Source organism: Montipora capricornis, chromosome 6 (assembly GCF_036669925.1).
Source record: "Montipora capricornis isolate CH-2021 chromosome 6, ASM3666992v2, whole genome shotgun sequence".
Lineage (NCBI taxonomy): Eukaryota > Metazoa > Cnidaria > Anthozoa > Scleractinia > Acroporidae > Montipora > Montipora capricornis.
The window spans coordinates 42,262,293-42,267,292 of NC_090888.1; the positions used below are offsets into that span (position 1 = coordinate 42,262,293).

The 5,000-nt window shown below is 39.5% G+C and overlaps 1 protein-coding gene across 5 annotated transcripts in view; it reads right to left on the reverse strand.

The window, feature by feature from the left end:
- Window positions 1-3,726, reverse strand: part of LOC138050529 (cationic amino acid transporter 3-like) — an 18,769-nt gene extending 15,043 nt beyond the window's left edge. For 2 of the 5 annotated variants that reach the window (XM_068896856.1, XM_068896852.1), the window contains exons 1-2: window positions 466-1,169; window positions 172-281 (exon numbers count right to left, since the gene is read on the reverse strand). The gene's annotated coding sequence lies outside the window, so the exon portion shown is untranslated. Of the gene's footprint in view, window positions 1-171; window positions 282-465; window positions 1,170-3,611 lie in introns of those variants that run through there. The other 3 variants (XM_068896853.1, XM_068896854.1, XM_068896855.1) reach the window with 3 other exon arrangements.
- Between the last annotated feature and the right edge of the window lie 1,274 nt (window positions 3,727-5,000).

The following is a 5,000-nucleotide window of genomic DNA, read 5'->3' on the forward strand; positions in this document are numbered from 1 at the left end:
ATCGTATCACGTTTTCTAGTCATAGGAAATTCTGAATTGCAAAGCACAAAGCACTTTACAATGAATTTGTATTTCTGAAGAATGTCATTTTTACACGAATGAATTGCTAGATGCATACATCCAGCAAAACATATCAGTCGTATCACGGATAACAAAGTGAACATTAGGTACCTTATTTGGCGTTGGTAGAGCTCTGCTTCACCACCTTTCTGATATAAACGACTTGCGTTTGTTGAGAAACGTCAGTACGTACCTTGAGGCTCTGTAAAGCTCTGCTAAACCTGGGAGGAGATGGATAAAACCGATCGACGATATGTAAATGTACTCAGGGTGCTTAATAGCTGCGCTTTGAGGCATATCCGCTTATTTAAAATAACTGGGGCACACTCAATTATCAAGTTCAGCAGTGGTCATATTTAGTCCTTTTTCTACCTTTTATAGAGTGGAAAATGATATTTTTTTTACCTTAGCGTCACAGCCTTGTGTTGATTTCTAATCGAGGAGGAAACAGATTGTGCGGGTTGAGTTCAGCCCTTTTCATTGGAAGTAGACAAGCGTGACAGAATGGCACTAGCACAAGGGTATTTACGAAAGCAAGAAACAAAAGAAAGGATTTGCCTGAAGACAAAGAAACTCATTGCGCAATGCGGGAAAAAATTCACCCCTATTTTACAGAAAGGAAAGCCGCTTTAGCAATTGTCTGCTTTGTAGGGACATTGCTCATTGACGTGTTCGCTATTATGGAGCCTAGCTAAGTCAGCGAGGGTACCAAATTTAATTCCTCAAGTTCGCCTCTGGGAATAGATATACTTCATTATAAATGCATATATGCAGATGGCCCAGCGGGGATTGCAGGTCAAAAAAGGCATTTCGTTTGCGCCGACATTAACCGTATTTGTTAATTTCTTGCCAGGATATTAGGATTTTGATTAGAGCATATTTTTGTTTGGTGTATAGCCGTTTCATTAACACGGCAGTGGTGGTTGGTGACATTTGTGGTGGAAAAGAATTGAATTGCTCCAGTGCACTCGAGCAATATTGGAGCAAATCAACACGCAAACGTATGTTAATGCATCGCCGATTAGTGCGAAACTCGCTGTTAATTATAGAACTAAGGATTTGACCGGATATTGTAAAGTTCAAGTCTTCAAGTCTTCAATTTACTTCCTCTTTAGGGTGACTTAAAGGTATAAATTTGAGGGGTTATTTGACGGAACTTTGTTTAATGAAAGAGATCTGTCTCTAGTTTGCATACTCAACAGATTTGCACCAGTAAACACTATTTATTATATGGCTTGTGTTTGTAGCCGATATAACGCGCGCTCTAATTGGCTAATTGTAACTGAATTGTAGGGCATTATTCTCCCGTAATGCCCACGGGCCGATTACGGGCTTGCAAAAGCAAAGCAAAAGGTAATTTAAAAACCATATAATAAAATACTTACTAACCGAGCTAGCTCGAGCCGTACTGGGGAATATTGGCCCTCGGTCGTTTTTGTACGGACCTTGCTGCGCTCGGTCCGTACTGCCACGACCTCGGGCCAATATTCCCCAGTAAGGCCCTCGCGCTCGGTTAGTAAGAAGTTATTGTTCAACAGAATTAATGATTGGAGTGCAACTAGTACAATTTTAGTTCCCGTATTAGTACATTTGCACAAATATGGAAAAATGAGAAATCTTGCAACTCCCTTGTAGTCCTTCAGAGCCATGTGCACTCTCATCTCGGTAACCGTGCAAAAATGATTCGAAATCTGCAAAATTTTGCATCTTGATTTCTGAGAACGTGATTGAAAAAAAAAAAAAAACCGAACAAGCCCAGTAAGTCGAGCTTGTGTGAACAGAAACCTTTTCGCTCTGCAAGTGCAATAGTTGTCGAAGGTGTTGTCATATTAGTATAGATTACTATAGAAAATAACACAATCTCGAGTGCTTTTCGAAATTAATAGGTACGAGTGATGTTTCAAAGGTTTTCAAAATTGGACAGGTCTCAAGGCGAGCCCAATAGGCCGAGATCGATAGATCAATATTCAGGCATGGCTACGAGGCTTTATGGTCAAATTTCACGTCTCCGAGTTCTAGCTCAAGGGACATTTCTAAACAAAATAATTTTTCAAATTTAGCCATAAAACCTCGTAGCCATGTGCCGGAATATTGATATATCAAACATGGCCAGGAGCCATAATCATGACATGGCCTATTTGAGAACTTTCATCATTGAATTCCGAATGTTGGGAGAAGATCCTCCGTGTTTTAATCAGTGTTGTAATCACTCTAAAAAAAAAAATCTTGATCCAGTCTCGATGAAAGTGTTTTTTATAGTCATATTTATAAGCTTCGTTTAATTATGGAAAAGTAAACATTGGGCTATGATGAGTTTTGGAGTACTCCTATTTGTGGTTGCCATAGAAACTAAATTGGGGAATTGCTTTCGTCACGTATTACGTACGAAAGCAATTCCCCAATTTAATGCTAAGTGTCTTTAAGACACTTAGCATTTAATGGGGTATCACCTCAACATTTTCCATACCGAAGCATCTGGCTGTCGAACAGTATTTGAACATGTAAAGTCATTTCCTGAAGACGACCAAGTTGCGGTGTTAAAGTCCGGTCTACAGAAGTAGAACAAGGGAAAGAGATAATTCAGTATTGTATGTCCGCTTGGGACAAACTGACATTTTTTTTTTCACTACACCTCCTAGCTGGCACGCACTGGCCTTTCAAAATTATTTATATACGGATGAATGTAACAAACTTCTTTCTCAATTGTCAGTTTATACTGAGGAAAGGCAGGCAGTATTAACGAAACGCTGGGAGTTTTTGAGGAGCATCATATTTAGTGTTTTGAAAACAACTCTGTGTTGTTCGTCAACTGTTTTAGACACACGCGGTTATTAATTCCATTTTACAAATGATGTCCTATGCCGTCCGATATCTTTACTTCCATATGTCCATAAATCGTTTTCTTTTTTATCTCTCCGACCATTTCGTTTGTACATCTAAGCAGTAATTTGAAACACTGAGTTCACATCAGGTAAGTTCCTTAGCAGTTTCGTTTTAAAACCATTTTTTACTGACTGAGCGACACGGCCACTAAAACGCCACAAAACAATGGCTCCAAGAAGTCGATTTAGATCAATGTTGATCTATCAATTTTCTTTCTTGTAAAAGAACTCGACAAAAGATCGCACAAAAGGATCTTTTTGTTGAGCGTCGGAGCACGAGGAAAGCGGCCGCACCGGTGTCATTCTTAGACAAGTGCTACACAATTGAAACATTATTAGTAATCACGAAGTCATTACAGTAACTAAATCAACGGTTGCATTTGGCTTTCCTTTTAGTTGTCACTTAAGCTGTTGCGGACTGAACTAAGAACGGATAGTGAAGGTGATTTATACGTCATTTAAAATTACAAGAACAACCGGCATATGATCAAAGACCGCACTTTAGTTCAAAGCTCAAGGTATAAACAACCTTCTGAATCTCGACACTATTCCTCTTGAGACAGCATACAGGCTTTTGAGTTAAAACCGGGAATTCGCATGGATTTCTTGTATCATTTACTAACGTGAACACGAAATTTGCATCGTGTCTCGTTCGTCAAGTTCAGTTACCTTATTACTGATTCGAAGACCCTCGACTCACACCAGCATCACGGTGAACATGGCCAACCGTTTTCTTTGAACAGTCGGCAGAGATTTGTCATCTATTCTTTGCATGGAGTGTCACTTCTCTAGCAACAAGAAGGGTTGTGTGGCATTTCTCTTATTTGCAAATTGAAAGTTTCCAAACGCCAGTATTAGCATACGAAAGAGTCTCTGATTTGAATTTAGGACTGTTTCACTCCCACATCAAACACACAACTAAGGGAAAAAACAGTTGCCTTTACATTATATTTCTCCAGAGTGAAAAGCGTTGATATGCAACTAGTCACACTGTGACAACCTTTCTTACCATTACCGAAGAGTATCTCTTATTTACAAAAGGAATGCAAATGAAAATTGAGCAGCCGGCAAAACGTGAAGAAAAAAAATGAAGTCACACTACTGTTCTAAAAATCAAAATTTTGAAATAGTAGAATTACTACCCTATATACTTATTAATTACCGTTGTCCAAAACGGTTCTCAGAGTAAAAGCCTCTAAAATTAATGATGACATTAGAAGACATGAAGACGTAATAGCGGAGCTCCGCGCGCGCCGAAGGCGCGCGCGCGCGGAGCACCATTGCTAAGAAAATATGGTAACCCATCGATCAACCTCGTTCCCAGGGTCTCTCTTCTCTGCCTCCATTGTCGTTGAGAGAAGACCCTGGTTCACGCTGGTCACGTGTCTCCCAGAATCTGGGAGGTTGGCGAAATGTGTGTTAGGGGATGGGTGGCAATGCAGGCTTTGTTGACATTGCAAAGAAGGGAATCAGCACGCAATTGATTTTGTGGCGAGATAACCATTGACAAAACGTTTGACAGCAGTATTTTATGTACTACACATATGGAACCCGGTGTGAAAGAAAAAAAGTTGTGGTCAAATCGATCAGACGCCACAGAAAATATCCTCACGTTATTCAAGTTTTCATCCGTGTGAAGGTCCGGATCAACGAAGAATGCTAATAGTTTGCGACAATTTTAAAGGAAAGAAGATTTTGTCGTGCAAGAAAGCAAGCGAAACGGTTATCCATGGAAAACAAACATGTTCAGCGATCAGCCGGTGTGTTGTTATTTAAGTTCTCGAGTCACATGTCGACCTCAAATCCATCAAATCAAACTGTATTAGCATGTGCAGGTATTTCATTTTGTTCGTTGATTTTCGTTTTTCTTTCGAAAGTTAAACAACGTGATTGCTAAGGTCGCAATCTTGTACAGCGAGTTGACAGTTTGACTTATGATATTTATATTTCAACAACTTCGTGTAAATTGTCGATGTCGTTAAGATTTTTTTTACCACTGCACCGCGCTTTAATAGCGTGTATATTTTTAGTCGAAGTAAAATAAAAGAGACATTTTTA